This window comes from Narcine bancroftii, chromosome 1, assembly GCF_036971445.1.
Source record: "Narcine bancroftii isolate sNarBan1 chromosome 1, sNarBan1.hap1, whole genome shotgun sequence".
In the NCBI taxonomy this organism is placed as follows: Eukaryota; Metazoa; Chordata; class Chondrichthyes; order Torpediniformes; family Narcinidae; genus Narcine; species Narcine bancroftii.
In genome coordinates this window covers 194,839,664-194,857,184 of record NC_091469.1, presented here as the reverse complement: position 1 = coordinate 194,857,184, position 17,521 = coordinate 194,839,664, and the positions used below count along the sequence as shown (strand labels likewise).

At 44.8% G+C, this 17,521-nt stretch overlaps 1 protein-coding gene across 15 annotated transcripts in view; it reads left to right on the top strand.

The window, feature by feature from the left end:
- Positions 1-17,521, top strand: part of med27 (mediator complex subunit 27) — a 521,819-nt gene that overhangs the window by 306,458 nt on the left and 197,840 nt on the right. The gene's annotated exons all lie outside the window — the stretch shown is intronic.

Sequence of the window (17,521 nt, the reverse complement as noted above, 5' to 3'; positions counted from 1 at the left end):
TGCTTGTTTCATGATCAACCTACCATTAAGTGACGTGTTCTCTGCGATGCTGACGGATCCACTCTATCAAAACACAATCGAAACCTTCACTATTAGCTTTATGTAGTGTTTTTCTATTTTTCATTAACTTCTGTTCATCACTTTCAGCCTAGAATTTCAAGAATTTATCGTTCTGTTTCTTCAGGTCATAGATTGTGGTCATTCCAACACCATATTCTTGTGTAAAACGCTTCACACTTAGACCACTGTCCAGTTTTGCCAACAGGTTGACTTCTTTTCTATAGATCAACTTAAATGCTTCCTATTTTTCTTATCACTGTCATCCACAGTGCCATCTGCAGGCCTTTTTGCCATTTTCAACTATATCTTTGTACACGAGAGCTCTGTTGTTTTCAAAATGGCTCCAACAGAGCAAGTCAGGTGGTGAATTTTTTTCAACTTGTGACATCATGTCACTAAAAAAAAGGTTCAGTTTTTGTATCTTTTCAGTTTTCAGAAATTCAAATACAGAATACTTGACCTGTATCAAGGCCTCAGTCTCTCACTGCTGCAGTCAGAGGTTCCAACCTGTTTCAAAAAGGCGTCAATTATCCTGGTGCCCAAGAAAAGTAGAGTGAGCTGCCTCAACGGCTTTCGCCCAGTAGCACTAACATCTACTATGACAAAATGTTTTGAGAGGTTGGTCATAGCCAGAATTAATATGTACCTAAGCAAAGGTCTAGATCTACTGCAATTTACCTACCATCACAGTGGCTCCACAGCAGACGCAATATCATTGGCTCTCCACGGTTTTGAATCACAAAGACAACAGCAACTCATACTTTCGGCTGCTCTTCATCGACTGCAGCTCAGCCTTCAATACGATTGCTCCCTCATTGCTGGCCAGCAAGCTCCAAACCCTGGGCCTCTGCAACTAATCGGAAGATCATAATCAGTACAAATTGGAAACAATGTCTCTTCACTGATGATCAACACAGATGCACCTCAAGAATGTGTGCTTATCCCACTGCTCTACTCACTCCACACCCATAGCTGTGTAGCTAGGCACAATTCAGATGCTATCTACAAATTTGCTTATGACACCACAGTTGTCAGCAGAATTACAGACAGCAAAGAGGAAGTATACAGGAGGGAGATAGATCAGATAGTTGAGTGGTGTCACAACAACAAACTTATACTCAACGTTAGCAAAACCAAGGAAATGATGGTGAACTTCAGAAGAAAATCAGAACATAAACCAGTCTTCATTGAGGGATCAGCAAAAGTTAAGAACTTCAAATTCTTGGGTGTCAACATCTCTGAGGACCTGTCCTGGAATCTCCATGTCAATGCATCATGAAGAAGCCTCCCAGCAGCAATACTTTGTGAGGAGATTGAAGAAATTTGATATGTCACTGAAGACTCATAAACTTCTACAGGTGTCCCCTGAAGAGCATTCTGGATGAATGCATCTCTGCAAGGTAAGGAGGTACCTAAGCTCAGGACAAGAAAAAGCTCCAGAGGCCTGCAACATCTGGGGCACCAATCTTCACTCCATCAAAGACACTCTCAAGAAGTGGTGTCTTAAAAAAGCAGCCTCTATCCTCAATGACCCCCACCACCCAGGCCATGTCCTCTTCACTCTACTCTTTTCTTTGGCTTGGCTTCGCGGACGAAGATTTATGGAGGGGGTAAATGTCCATGTCAGCTGCAGGCTCGTTTGTGGCTGACAAGTCCGATGCGGGACAGGCAGACACGGTTGCAGCGGTTGCAGGGGAAAATTGGTTGGTTGGGGTTGGGTGTTGGGTTTTTCCTCCTTTGCCTTTTGTCAGTGAGGTGGGCTCTGCGGTCTTCTTCAAAGGAGGTTGCTGCCCGCCGAACTGTGAGGCGCCAAGATGCACGGTTTGAGGTGATATCAGCCCACTGGCGGTGGTCAGTGTGGCAGGCACCAAGATATTTCTTTAGGCAGTCCTTGTACCTTTTCTTTGGTGCACCTCTGTCACGGTGGCCAGTGGAGAGCTCACCATATAACACGATCTTGGGAAGGTGATGGTCCTCCATTCTGGAGACATGACCCACCCAGCGCAGCTGGATCTTCAGCAGCGTGGACTCGATGCTGTCGACCTCTGCCATCTCGAGTACTTCGACGTTAGGGATGAAAGCGCTCCAGTGAATGTTGAGGATGGAGCGGAGACAACGCTGGTGGAAGCGTTCTACCAGGTGATGCCGGTAGAGGACCCATGATTCGGAGCCAAACAGGAGTGTGGGTATGACAACGGCTCTGTATACGCTTATCTTTGTGAGGTTTTTCAGTTGGTTATTTTTCCAGACTCTTTTGTGTAGTCTTCCAAAGGCGCTATTTGCCTTGGCGAGTCTGTTGTCTATCTCGTTGTCGATCCTTGCATCTGATGAAATGGTGCAGCCGAGATAGGTAAACTGGTTGACTGTTTTGAGTTTTGTGTGCCCGATAGAGATGTGGGGGGGCTGGTAGTCATGGTGGGGAGCTGGCTGATGGAGGACCTCAGTTTTCTTCAGGCTGACTTCCAGGCCAAACATTTTGGCAGTTTCCGCAAAACAGGACGTCAAGCGCTGAAGAGCTGGCTCTGAATGGGCAACTAAAGCGGCATCGTCTGCAAAGAGTAGTTCACGGACAAGTTGCTCTTGTGTCTTGGTGTGAGCTTGCAGGCGCCTCAGATTGAAGAGACTGCCATCCGTGCGGTACCGGATGTAAACAGCGTCTTCATTGTTGAGGTCTTTAATGGCTTGGTTCAGCATCATGCTGAAGAAGATTGAAAAGAGGGTTGGTGCGAGAACACAGCCTTGCTTCACGCCATTGTTAATGGAGAAGGGTTCAGAGAGCTCATTTTCTGTATCTGACCCGACCTTGTTGGTTTTCGTGCAGTTGGAAAACCATGTTGAGGAACTTTGGGGGGCATCCGATGCGCTCTAGTATTTGCCAAAGCCCTTTCCTGCTCACGGTGTCGAAGGCTTTGGTGAGGTCAACAAAGGTGATGTAGAGTCCTTTGTTTTGTTTTCTGCACTTTTCTGGAGCTGTCTGAGGGCAAAGACCATGTCAGTAGTTCCTCTGTTTGCGCGAAAGCCGCACTGTGATTCTGGGAGAATATTCTCTGCGACACTAGGTATTATTCTATTTAGTAGAATCCTAGCGAAGATTTTGCCTGCAATGGAGAGCAGCGTGATTCCCCTGTAGTTTGAGCAGTCTGATTTCTTGCCTTTGTTTTTGTACAGGGTGATGATGGTGGCATCACGAAGGTCCTGAGGCAGTTTTCCTTGGTCCCTACAAAGCTTGAAAAACTCATGCAGTTTGACATGCAGAGTTTTGCCGCCAGCCTTCCAGACCTCTGGGGGGATTCCATTCATACCTGCTGCTTTGCCATTTTTCAGTTGTTCGATTGCCTTATATGTCTCATCCTGGGTGAGGACCTCATCCAGCTCTAGCCTTAAGGGCTGTTGAGGGAGCTGGAGCAGGGCGGAATCTTGGACTGAGCGGTTGGCACTGAAAAGAGATTGGAAGTGTTCTGACCATCGGTTGAGGATGGAGATCTTGTCGCTGAGGAGGACATTGCCGTCTGAGCTGCGCAGCGGGCTTTGGACTTGGGGTGAGGGGCCATACACAGCCTTTAGAGCCTCGTAGAAACCCATGAAGTCGCCAATGTCCGCGCTGAGCTGGGTTCGCTTGGCGAGGCTAGTCCACCACTCATTTTGGATCTCCCGGAGTTTGCCCTGAAGATGGCTGCATGCGCGACGGAAGGCTTGTTTCTTCTCTGGACAGGACAGCTTTGTAATGTGAGCCTGGTGGGCAGCTCGCTTCTTTGCCAGCAGCTCCTGGATTTCCTGGCTGTTTTCGTCGAACCAGTCCTTGTTTTTCCTGGAGGAGAAGCCCAGTACCTCTTCAGTGGATTGCAGTATGGTAGTCTTCAGCTGATCCCAGAGGGTTTCAGGGGACGGGTCCGTGAGGTGGATTGCATCGTCGAGCTTTGCTTTGAGGTTTGCCTGGAAGTTTCCTCTCACTTCGTCTGACTGCAGGTTTACAACATTGAACCTCTTTCTGGGGGCTTTACTGTTCCTGGGCTTTGGCTTGAAGTGAAGGTTGAGCTTGCAGCGAACCAGCCTGTGGTCAGTGTGGCATTCCGTGCTGGGCATGACCCTGGTGTGGAGCACATCTCGTTTGTCACTTTCTCGCACCAGGATGTAGTCCAGGAGGTGCCAGTGTTTGGATCGGGGATGCATTCAGGTAGTCTTAAGGCTGTCCCTCTGCTGAAAAAGGGTGTTTGTAATGACAAGCCGCTGTTCTGCGCAGAGCTCCAACAGGAGGCGCCCATTGTCGTTGCACTTGCCGACGCCATGCTTGCCCAGGATTCCTGGCCAGGTTTCTGAGTCTTTGCCGACGCGAGCGTTGAAGTCGCCAAGGATGACAACCTTGTCAGCTGTAGGGGTGCGTTGGATGAGGTTGCGCAGGTCAGTGTAGAACTTGTCCTTTTCTGCTGGTTCCGCCTGGAGGGTTGGAGCATAGACATTGATGAGGGTGATGCGACGCTTGTTTTGAAGGGGGAGTCTCATGGACATGATTCGGTCCGAGTGGCCTGTCGGAAGGTTTTCGAGTTTGGAGGCAATGAAGTTCTTGACCATGAAGCCTACACCAGAGAGGCGTCGTTCATCCAAAGGCTTGCCAGACCAGTAGAGTGTGTAGCCCATGCCGCGTTCTTGGAGGCTGCCTACCTCTGCCAGGCGGACTTCACTGAGAGCGGCTATGTCGATGTCAAGTCTGAGGAGTTCATGTGCAATGAGGACAGACCGACATTCAGGTCGGTGGCTGTCATCCTTGTCTAGCATGGTTCTGATGTTCCAGCATGCTAGCTTGAGTTTGTGAGCATCTTTTGAGGGGGAGGACGTGGAGGGGGAGGACGTGGAGGGGGAGGACGTGGACCTGTCCTCGGGCCTACGCAAAGGAGCTTTTAGGTGGAGTGCAGTGCGCGCAGTACTGGTCCCACCCTTTACACCCATGGTTCGTGTGCCGTGGCCAAGCAAGCTGGGACGTGGCAGCGAGGTCCTTGGGTCGTAGGTTTTATAACGGAGTGGCCTTCTCCTATGCAGGTTTCTTACCCGGGCTGGAGGGGTCTGCCTCCCCTCCTAGGTCGGTCCATACTGCCCGGACCGGGGCCGAGGCCGCCGCTGCTCTCCCTGTGCCCTGACTGGGGCCGCAGCCTCCACCTCTCTGCCCGGACCGGGGCCTCCGCCTGCCTCACTCGACTGAGGCCGGGGCTGCCGCCTCCCCCTTGCTCCTGCCCGGATCGGGGCCGCCGCCGCCTACCCTCTGCCCGGACCGGGGCCGGAGCCGCCGCTGCTCTCCCTGTGCCCGGACTGGGGCCGCCACCTCCACCTCTCTGCCCGGACCGGGGCCTCCGCCTGCCTCACTCGACCGAGGCCGGGGCCGCCGCCTCCCCCTTGCTCCTGCCCGGATCGGGGCCACCGCCGCCTACCCTCTGCCCGGACCGGGGCCGGGGCCGCCGCTGCTCTCCCTGTGCCTGGACTGGGGCCGCCGCCTCCACCTCTCTGCCCGGACCGGGGCCTCCGCCTGCCTCACTCGACTGAGGCCGGGGCCGCCGCCTCCCCCTTGCTCCTGCCCGGATCGGGGCCGCCGCCGCCTACCCTCTGCCCAGACCGGGGCCAAGGCCGCCGCTGCTCTCCCTGTGCCCGGACTGGGGCCGCCGCCTCCACCTCTCTGCCCGGACCGGGGCCTCCGCCTTCCTCACTCGACCGAGGCCGGGGCCATCAGGAAAAAGGTACAGGAGCCTGAAGATGAACACTCAATTGCACAAGGACATCTTCTTCCCCTCTACCATCAGATTTCTAAATGAGCAATGAACCATAGACACTACTTTCTTTTTCTTTTTCTTGCATTATTTTTATTTATTTTGTAATGTGGCTGTTGCGTTAAATTTGAATCGGGTTTGATGGGTTCACAAAAAATGAGTCCAGACACAGGCGAACAAACAAAGGATGATCTTTACTGTACACAAAAGGAAATTGTAATTGATACAAAACACTTGACACTAAAACTATATAGCATTCACATGGGACACATCAATCTCCGATACCAGTGGCTGCCTACTCTTTCTCTCTCTCTCTCACTCTTTATAACACACCTGCAGTAACATTCAGTAACTAGCATACTCTTACAAGATAGGGACTTCAACACACTCCCAATTCTCTACCAACGGGATGCATCTCAATGCTAAATATTCCCACACAATACGATGGTCCTGCTCTAAATGTAGTGCCCACCTTACAAATGACTCCTCCAGCAATGTCCACAGTTCACAACCTGGCATAGTGTAGCATTAGTAGTCAGGAACAAAGAGGATCAGCTGGTGCATGCAGTAGGCTTTTAAAATGTAGAAAGTTGGGAAGTCTGGCCCAGATAATCAGTAAGTGATTTAAAGGGGCCAGTGGTCAGGTGTGCACTAATGAGTGGGCAGGGTCCAACCTTGATAGTCAGGTGATGCGAATTCCGACTCGGTTCCAGGCGGAGGTCACATGACCATCCACGATCCACATTTCCCATTCCCTTCAAGTTCCAGATGGAGAGGCCACATGACCCTCCACAATCCACAATACATTCCACCCCTCAGAAGTTACACCACTTGCCAATCATCAATAAACTTGATCAACAATATTATGTACAATGGTTATCAGAAAAATAAATCTTCAACTAATAGGTTATGATACTTTTACTAAATGAATAAAGTACATAAACCATGCAAATCAATAAATTCAATAGTAACACAAGTACATTTAAAATGAGGGACTGGGGAGGAGTCACGTGATGGAGTAGCAGCCGGTCGGGGAACTCCAGCCCTCTCCGGAAAAGTTTAAAAAAAACAGAGAAAACACAAAGGCACAAACACGAAAATTAAAATAAAGTGAAAGTAAAGGTGGGAAGAAAATGGCAACAAAGAAAGAAAAGTCGAAAGCAACGGGAAGAAGAGAAGAAGAAAAGACATCGGAAGAAGAAGGTGAAGGCCTTACCTGTCCAAGGAGGCCCGCTGTGGAGAGAGAAGCCCGCTCCCTCAGGTCAGTCGAAGTCCCGAGCTCGGGACTACAAAAATGGCTCGCGGAGCCAAGCAAAAGTGCGCAACCGCACATGCGCAAGACAAAAAAAACACTGACGGGAGGGGGTTCCAGCTGAGGAGTCGATCTCCACAGCTGAGAATGACAGCCACAGCACAACAACAAGAAGAGAACATAGAAAACAACGAGAACAAGAAAGAAGAGAGTAAAAAGAAATCAAAGAAACAACAGATGACCAACCCAGAGGAAGAAGAAGAGGAAGAACACAGAGAAATGGAAGAAGAAGGGAAGGGCAAGACAATGGATATATTTTTTTTAAAGAATATATGGAATCAGTAAAAGAATGGCAATCACAAGAATTTATTGAAATAAAAAGAAGAATTAAAAGTACAGAAGAAAAAATGAATAGATTAGAGATGGTCATGTCAGATATAGGAAAAAGAGTGGACAAGGTGGAAGAACGAGAAACAGCCGTAGAAATGAAAGTAGAGGACTTCAAAAAGAAATTAAAAGAATCTAATAAAAAAGTTAAAGAGACACAAGAGCTGTTAGCTCAGAACATAGATATAATGGAAAATTATAATAGAAGAAATAATATAAAGATAGTGGGCCTTAAGGAAGATGAAGAAGGCAAGAACATGAGAGAATTTATAAAAGATTGGATCCCCAGGGTCCTAGGAAGACCAGAATTACAGGAAGAAATGGAAATAGAAAGGGCACATAGAACATTAGCCCCTAAACCACAACCACAACAAACACCAAGATCCATTTTAGTAAAATTCCTAAGATATACAACAAGAGAAAATATATTGGAGAAAGCAATGAAGAAAATAAGAGAAGACAAAAAGCCACTGGAATACAAAGGTCAAAAAATGTTTTTCTATCCAGATATAAGTTTTGAACTCCTGAAGAAGAGGAAGGAGTTTAATACAGCAAAAGTGATCCTATGGAAAGAAGGATATAAATTTATGCTAAAGTACCCAGCGGTACTTAAAATAGTTATTCCAGGGCAGCAAAACAGACTATTCTCGGATCCGGAGGAAGCACGAAAATTTGCAGAACAACTACAAAACAGACAGAGAGATGAAAATTGTAACGAGAGCAAAAATGACCTCGAACTATATGTATGTGTGTATATGGGTATATATATATATATGTGTGTGTGTGTGTATGTATATATGTGTATTCATGAGTGTATGCATATTTAAAAGAAAATATATAGAGTATAGATAAGAATTAATAAGGGAAAGAAAGGGAAGAGAGGAAGTAAGGAGGGAATTAAGAGAGTGACCTTTGTTGTATATGAAAATTGAAATCTTTTCTGGGGGGTGCTGGGAGGGGAGGAAATCAGTTGACGCTTGCGAGTGAATTCGCAAATCCAAATGGAGAGGGGACATGTGGTTGCCCGACAAGGGATAAAGGGCAACTCAGGAAGGGGAGGGGATAGTGGAGTTAAAGAAATTTTAGATAGGAGAATAAGGGAAATGTTTGATGTTTTAGAAATGTTGTCTTATAAAGTGTTCAAAACAAGAAAGCAGAAATGAATAAGAAGGAAAGGTGATGATGAGGAAACGGAAAGGAAAGATAAACAAAGTATGAAATGGCTATGTTGAACTATAGGACTTTAAATATTAACGGAATACATAACCAAATCAAAAGGAAGAAACTGCTAAATTTACTGAAAAAAGAAAAAATTGATATAGCATTCGTGCAAGAAACACACTTAACTGAAGTGGAGCACAAGAAATTAAAGAGAGATTGGATAGGACATGTAACAGAAGCGTCATATAATTCAAAAGCTAGAGGAGTAGCTATATTAATCAGTAAAAATGTACCAATTAAAATAGAAGAGGAAATAATAGATCCAGCAGGATCTATTATGTAATGATAAAATGTCAGATATATTCGGAGTTTTGGAATTTACTCAATGTATATTCACCTAACGAAGAAGATCAAAAATTTATGCAACATATTTTTTTGAAGATAGCAGACATGCAAGGGAACATACTAATAGGAGGGGATTTCAACCTTAATTTGGATTCAAACATGGATAAAACTGGGAAAAAAATTAACAGAAAGAACAAAGTAACCAAATTTATAATTAAATCGATGCAAGAAATGCAACTTTTGGATATATGGAGGAAACAACACCCAAAGGAAAAGGAATATTCATATTATTTGGGTAGGCATAAAACATACTCAAGAATAGACCTATTCCTGTTATCAGCTCGCATGTAAGAGAGAGTTAGGAAAACGGAATATAAAGCTAGACTATTATCGGGCCACTCACCCCTGTTATTGACAATAGAGTTAGAGGACATCCCTCCAAGAATGTATAGATGGAGATTAAACTCCATGCTACTTAAAAGGCAGGATTTTAGAGAATTAATTGAAAGACAAATTAAAATGTACTTTGAAATAAATACGGAATCAGTGAAAGATAAGTTTATACTATGGGACGCAATGAAAGCGTTCATCAGAGGGCAAATAATAAGTTATGTAACCAAGATGAAGAAGGACTACAATCAGGAAACAGAGCAGTTAGAAAGGGAAATAGCAAATATAGAAAAAGAATTAGCAATGAAGGAAGACACAACTAAAAGAGAATTGGCAGATAAAAAAATAAAATATGAAACACTGCAAACATATAAGGTGGAGAAGAACATAATGAAGACAAAACAGAAATATTATGAACTAGGAGAAAAAACGCACAAAATTCTAGCATGGCAGCTTAAGACAGAACAAACTAAGAGGATGGTATTGGCATCAAGGAAAAAAGACAAACAAATCACATATAATCCAACGGAGATTAATGAAAACCTCAGAGAATTCTACGAACAATTATACCAAACTGAAAACGAAGAGAAAGAAGACAAAATAGATGAATTTTTAACTAAAATTGAACTACCGAAATTACAAATAGAGGAACAAAATAAATTAACAGAACCATTTGAAATAGTAGAAATACAAGAGATAATAAAAAAACTACCGAATAATAAAACACCAGGAGAGGATGGATTCCCAATCGAATTCTATAAAACATTTAAAGATTTATTAATTCCTCCCCTCCTGGAAGTAATCAACCAGATTGATAAAACACAAAGCTTACCAGATTCATGCAAAACAGCAATAATTACAGTAATACCAAAGACAGGGAAAGATCCAGTCGCACCAGCGTCATATAGACCAATATCTTTACTTAACACAGATTATAAGATAATAGCTAAACTATTAGCAAACAGATTAGCCGACTATGTACCAAAAATAGTAAATCTAGACCAAACTGGATTTATTAAAAAAAGATGAACAACAAACAATATTTGTAAATTTATTAACTTAATTCATGCAGTAGAAGGAAATAAAGCTCCAACAGTAGCGGTTGCTTTAGACGCAGAGAAGGCATTTGACAGAGTAGAATGGAATTATTTATTCAAAGTACTACAAAAATTCAGCTTACCAGAGAAATATATTAATTGGATTAAAGCATTATATAAGGGGCCATTGGTGAAAGTGACAGTAAATGGATATATATCAAAACAATTTAACTTAAGCAGATCAACAAGGCAGGGATGCCCACTATTGCCCTTATTGTTCGCGTTAGCCATAGAACCACTAGCAGAACTGATAACAGAAAATAAAATAAAAGGGATAAAAATAAAAGACAAGGAATATAAAATCAGTCTATTTGCAGATGATGTTATAATATACTTAACAGAACCAGAAATATCAATAAAAAGAATTACATAAGAAATTGAATGAATATGGAGAAATGTCGGGATACAAGATTAACGCAAATAAAAGTGAAGTAATGCCAATGAATAATGCGGATTTCTCAAAATTTAAGAAAGAATCACCATTCAGATGGCAAATGCAAGCAATACAATACCTAGGTATACAAATAAATAAAAACCTCAGCCATCTATATAAACTCAATTATTATCCACTAATGAAAAAATTACAGGATGACTTAGAGCATTGGAAAGACTTACCACTAACACTAATAGGAAGGATAAACTGTATTAAAATGAACATTTTCACAAGGATACAATACCTATTTCAGGCATTGCCAATACACTTGACAGAGAAATTCTTCAAGGAGTTAAAGAAAATAATAAGGAAATTTTTATGGAAAGGGGGGAAACCGAGGATAGCACTAGATAAATTCTTTTCTTCTTTGGCTTGGCTTCGCGGACGAAGATTTATGGAGGGGGTAAAAAAGTCCACGTCAGCTGCAGGCTCGTTTGTGGCTGACCAGTCCGATGCGGGACAGGCAGACACGATTGCAGCGGTTGCAAGGGAAAATTGGTTGGTTGGGGTTGGGTGTTGGGTTTTTCCTCCTTTGCCTTTTGTCAGTGAGGTGGGCTCTGCGGTCTTCTTCAAAGGAGGCTGCTGCCCGCCAAACTGTGAGGCGCCAAGATGCACGGTTTGAGGCGTTATCAGCCCACTGGCGGTGGTCAATGTGGCAGGCACCAAGAGATTTCTTTAGGCAGTCCTTGTACCTTTTCTTTGGTGCACCTCTGTCACGGTGGCCAGTGGAGAGCTCGCCATATAATACGATCTTGGGAAGGCGATGGTCCTCCATTCTGGAGACGTGACCCATCCAGCGCAGCTGGATCTTCAGCAGCGTGGACTCGATGCTGTCGACCTCTGCCATCTCGAGTACCTCGACGTTAGGGGTGTGAGCGCTCCGATGGATGTTGAGGATGGAGCGGAGACAACGCTGGTGGAAGCGTTCTAGGAGCCGTAGGTGGTGCCGGTAGAGGACACATGATTCGGAGCCGAACAGGAGTGTGGGTATGACAACGGCTCTGTATACGCTTATCTTTGTGAGGTTTTTCAGTTGGTTGTTTTTCCAGACTCTTTTGTGTAGTCTTCCAAAGGCGCTATTTGCCTTGGCGAGTCTGTTGTCTATCTCATTGTCGATCCTTGCATCTGATGAAATGGTGCAGCCGAGATAGGTAAACTGGTTGACCGTTTTGAGTTTTGTGTGCCCGATGGAGATGTGGGGGGGCTGGTTGTCATGGTGGGGAGCTGGCTGATGGAGGACCTCAGTTTTCTTCAGGCTGACTTCCAGGCCAAACATTTTGGCAGTTTCCGCAAAGCAGGACGTCAAGCGCTGAAGAGCTGGCTCTGAATGGGCAACTAAAGCGGCATCATCTGCAAAGAGTAGTTCACGGACAAGTTTCTCTTGTGTCTTGGTGTGAGCTTGCAGGCGCCTCAGATTGAAGAGATTAACAGAATGGTATAAACAAGGAGGCTTACAACTGCCAAATTTAAAAATTATTATAGAGCCGCACAATTAAGATACCTATCAGATTTTTATCAAAGAAGGGAAAAGCCAGATTGGACTAGATTAGAACTAGATAAAATAGGGGAGAAGATACCCGAACATATATAAATGGGATGAAAAATTGGTACAACGTAGGAATTCTCCAGTATTACATCATCTGCTCAATATTTGGAAGAAGATTCATGTAGAAAGGAATAAAACAAATTACCAACTACCAAAACTAATACTGACACAAAATCAGCTAATCCCTTTTACAATAGATAACCTTTCCTTTAGAGAATGGGAGAAAAAAGGGATCAAAAGAATAGAAAATTGCTTTTCAGGAAATAAATTATTATCCTTTGAACAAATGAAGGATAAATATAATATAACTCACATACAGTGTTCGCATACTACCAACTGAAATCCTACTTGAAGGACAAATTGGGAAGCAGTCTGAGGTTACCAGAGGGAAGTAATTTTGAATATATGATTACAGACACAATGATAATCAAAAAATTTATAACAAACATGTATATTAAACTACAAGAAAAGGAGAATGAGGAAACAAATGATAAAACTAAACAAAAATGGGAACAAGATCTAAACATAAAGATAAAGAAGGAAACATGGGAGAAGTTATGCTCAGGAACTATGAGAAATATAATAAATACGAGGTTACGTATGATACAATATAACTGGATACACAGGCTATACATTACACCTCAAAAGTTAAATAAATGGGACCCAACAGTATCTGACAGATGTTTTCGCTGTAAAAAGGAAATGGGAACAACAATTCATGCAATCTGGGCATGTGAGAAAGTGAAAAAATTTTGGGAAGATCTAAACCAGATATTAAATAAAATCACAAAAAGCAATATACCAAAAAACCTAGAGATCTTCCTCCTAAGTAACATAAAAAACAAAGAATTTGGACTTGATTTGGATGGTGCACAAAAAATATTTGTTAGCATAGCCCTATCTGTAGCAAAAAAATGTATTATGTCAGCCTGGAAATTAGAAGATAACTTGAGAATATAACAATGGTATATAGAAATGAATAAATGTATTCCATTAGAAAAAATAACATGTAATTTAAGAAATAATATTACAATATTTCAACAAATATGGGAGCCATACATGAAACTTAATAGAGAAAACCAACCAGGGACATCTACTACCTAAAATGACAGGAGAAGAGAATGAAAGGAATTGACTCAGTGGAATTTCTTGTTTATTTTTATTGAGTGACAACATTGTTTGACAGGTTTAATGTATCTTAGTTTCTGAACTTTAAATGAATGGGAGGGGAGGTAGGGAGGGTGGGAGGGGAGGGGGGGGGAAGAAAACGACACTGTATATATTTGAAAAGGAAAATGTATGATCTTGATCAATGTGGTTTATAGTGTGAAAAATAAAAAAATTTAAAAAAATAAAATAAAATAAAATGAGGGACTAGGTACCAGGTAAGGGAAGGTGATGTTTCTGGAAATGACAATGTCTACCAGCTCTCACCTGATTGAACATGCTCATTGTGTTCCAGATGGAATGGGGTGCTGCTGGAACATTTTTTAGTCACTGTCTCTCTGCCTCATCTGGCATGTATGCACCTTTGCCACCAACATCAGGACCAGTGCCTCCTCTATCTGCGAGCAGGCAGTGCAATGTCATCCTTCAAGTGCCATACCTTTCCTTGACCAAAGACTCCTGTGTATTGGACATTCATCAGAGCGCTTCCCCGTCAATGTGAATCACACAACCCCCATGTCTGCCACTGTGCCGTCCCATGGGGAAGCAGCGGTTGGCCCGGCAAGTGTGCATCCAGGGTGTGCTGATACTTCCCTGGAATGCTTCCATTTTCTGGGCAACTGTCTGGCACCAGAATTCTGTCCCTGCTCGCTTTCTCACTGTGTGTGGACCAGTGTCTACTGAAATAGGTGCAACTTATTGCCTGCTCTGGCTCCTTTAATGGACTCACAGATTCCAGAAGCACTCATCCATGGGGAATTATTAGGAGTGGTGTTATTGGAGGGGGGGGGAGGGGGTAGTGGAGGAATGCCATAATTTCTAAAATGCTTCATTGTACAAGGGTTTATATAATCTACTCCTCCTGCTGCCATCGGCTGGGGATGATGGGTGGAAGACAATCAAAAGCAGTGATGAGAGCACAACAGTCTGGAATGGTGGTGCTGCAGGCATCTTGATATTGTGGTCATCTATAGTGGTGATCTTAATGTGTAGTTGGTCTGCAGCATGGGTGGTGGGAATATTTCACTCTCTTTTGGAGAGTCTATTAGTGTGTTCGCACAACAATGACATTTCTCCTGGGAACGATGGATTCATCATGTGCCTCCCAGTCTGCGTGCAGTTACTTCTGCCTTTTTAGGTGGACCCTGTACCTGCTTCACCCACACCCTACCTGACTCCTCAGGGCCCTGTAGGTCAACCTCGTTGCCAAATAACGTGAAAGCAGGAACCCCACCCTGTGAAGTTGGGGCACAGGTTTAACTGGTCTACAGCTTCATACATATTGAAATGCTGGAGGAACTCAGTCGGTCTTTCAGCATCCATAAAAAGCAAAGATATATTGCTGACATTTCGGGCCTGAGCCCTTCCACAAATAAGCAGAATGAGCCAGAAGCAAGAAATCTCAGAATTCAGACAGTTTTGGTCAACAGAAAGTGTTAATTGGATATGATAAAAGGAAAAATGGAATTTATCATGTCTGTGCAAAAGGAGACAGGGAAGGAAGAGATAGAGCTGGGGGAAGCGACGGGGTTGGGGCGGGGGGTGCTGTTAACAAAAGCCAGAGAAGTCGATATTAATGACATCTGGTTGGAGGATGCCAGTCTGAAGATGAGGTGTTGTTTGTCTAATTTGTGGGCAGTTTCAGTCTGGCAGTGCACGAGACCATGCACAGACATGTCAGCAAGGGAATATAATGGGGAATTGAAATGAGTGGTCACTGGGAGATCCACACTACTGCGGTGGACAGAGCTGAAGTGCTCAACAAAGCCATCTCCCAGTCTGCGTCCCATCTCTCTGATGTGGAGGAGACCAAAGCAGGAGCACTGGATTCAGTGGATGAACAGAATCTGAATTTATTGTTGTGAACAAGTCACGAAACATTCATTCATATTATGAACCATCTTACAACAATAATATAAAAGAAAGTAAAAATAATAGTGCACGAAAAGTAAGGCAGTGTCTTGTTCATTGATTATTCAGGAATCTGATGGCTATGGGGAAGAAGCTGTCCTTGTGCCGCTGAGTGCTCATCTTTAGGCTTCTCTACCTTTTTCCTGATAGTAGCAGGTGAAAAGGACATGACTTGGGTGGTGGGGGTCTTTCATCCCTGCAGATTCACAAATAAAACGTTGCTTCATTTGGAAGGACATTTGAGGCCCTGAATGGTGGTGAGGGAGGTAATGTGGGTGCAGGGGAAAGTGTGGACCGCATCCACATTGCTGCCAACTTCCACCTCGACAAATTCACGTGGTCCATTTCTCGCAGCACTCTCCCTTTCCTCGATCTCTCTGCCTCCTTCTTGGGAGACAAACATCTCAACAGACATCTACAAACGACTATTGTCCATATGACGACTGGAGTCTTATTTGGCAGCTCCAACCATGATGGTTGCTGGGGCCACCCCAAAAGTGAATTTCCCTTATCGTTACACAGTGACTGCCCCTTGCATAAATTCATTCCAAGAATGCACTTGGGCAAGGCTGCCACCAGGATGGAGATGGGAAGGGGAGGCTCGCTGCCTATGAAGAGGTGGAGGGTGACTTCTCTGGCGGTGAGAATTGAGCCTCCTAGCCCCTCTATGGACATCCTAGATCCTTTCCACCCCTCGGGGTTCCAGGGGATAATATTATACTCACCCCAGAATCAACCAGCACTATCTAGGGTTGGGTATTCCCATTTTCCTAGTGTACAGCCACTGGGATAAATGGCCTTGGGTCATCAGGACCAGGACAGAACAGAACCGCTGAATAGATCTGCCAGTGGCCCTGGCCTCCATCCTATAGGACAGGATAGAGGTGTGCCTGGCCTCTGTGGGGGGGAGGGGGGGGCAGTGGTGTCTGGTGCAACTTTTAATTGGCCATTTCTTGTGGCACCAGGGAGATAATCTCTGCCCTGAGGGAGGAACAGAAGGCTGAGTAGTCTGGGACAAGGTTGGTGGTGCAATGGGTGCTCTGCCTTTGTGGGCCTTCCCCCCTCAATGTTCCTACCATAGCACAAACATGGCAGAGGTTGAGATACCATGGATGCGGGTATGATCCATGCTAGCATGTGCCAGGACAAAGTACATTTCCCTGCGGGTTAGTTGGAAAATGGTCTCTCTAACTTTATTGTTGGTGCAGGGATCCCCTGTGTGGTGCTCCCTGCTCCATACACTCTAGTGGTCTAGCATCTCTAGAAGGGTGATGGCTTCCCAGACAGGTCACCGGTCCAATCAATGGCAAGACCATCCCTTTGAGGTTGAGGTGGGAAATGGTCACTAGGTAGCATGCCAAGGCGGCGGTTACCCTGACATCTCATTCCTGATCACCTTCGTGCCCTCACAGACCCTGTGCTAATGTGGCCGGCCATTCATGTCCCATTCCAGGAGTGTCGGGAACCTGGTCTGCACTGCAACCACCACCTGATCCCCTCACCACCCTCATCAGCCCCTTCAGGCAGCAGCCACAGAGAGTTGGTCACTGTCTGATGCACCAACAGGCTACTCAGGGCTCTGGCCTCTAGATGGGAGAGGCAGATTTGGGGAACCCCTTCATCCCACAGTCAAAGCAGCCATGCAGCCAGGTGTTGGGCCGGCCGCTGGCGATATCTATCTCCCAACTCCTTAGTAGAGTAGTCCTTGGTCTCTATGACTTCATAATGACCACTTACCCTCTCCCAATTCTCGGCTACCTCCTTGTTGGTCACTGGCTGGGCTTGCAGGTATGCAGGGAAGCGGACGCATGTAATGGGATAGCCTCCTCATCGACTTCATCGTCCATCCAACTTCCCCATCACTTGATTATTTGGCGCTCTCTCCTCCATGCACGATAATTTCCCTTAACTTAATGGGATCGATCTGCCAGCCAGTTGGCAGGCCACTTGCATCTGCTGTGTTTTGACCAATCAGCTGTCAACTTCAGTATATTTGGCCTCTAGGTTGCTGATGCATGC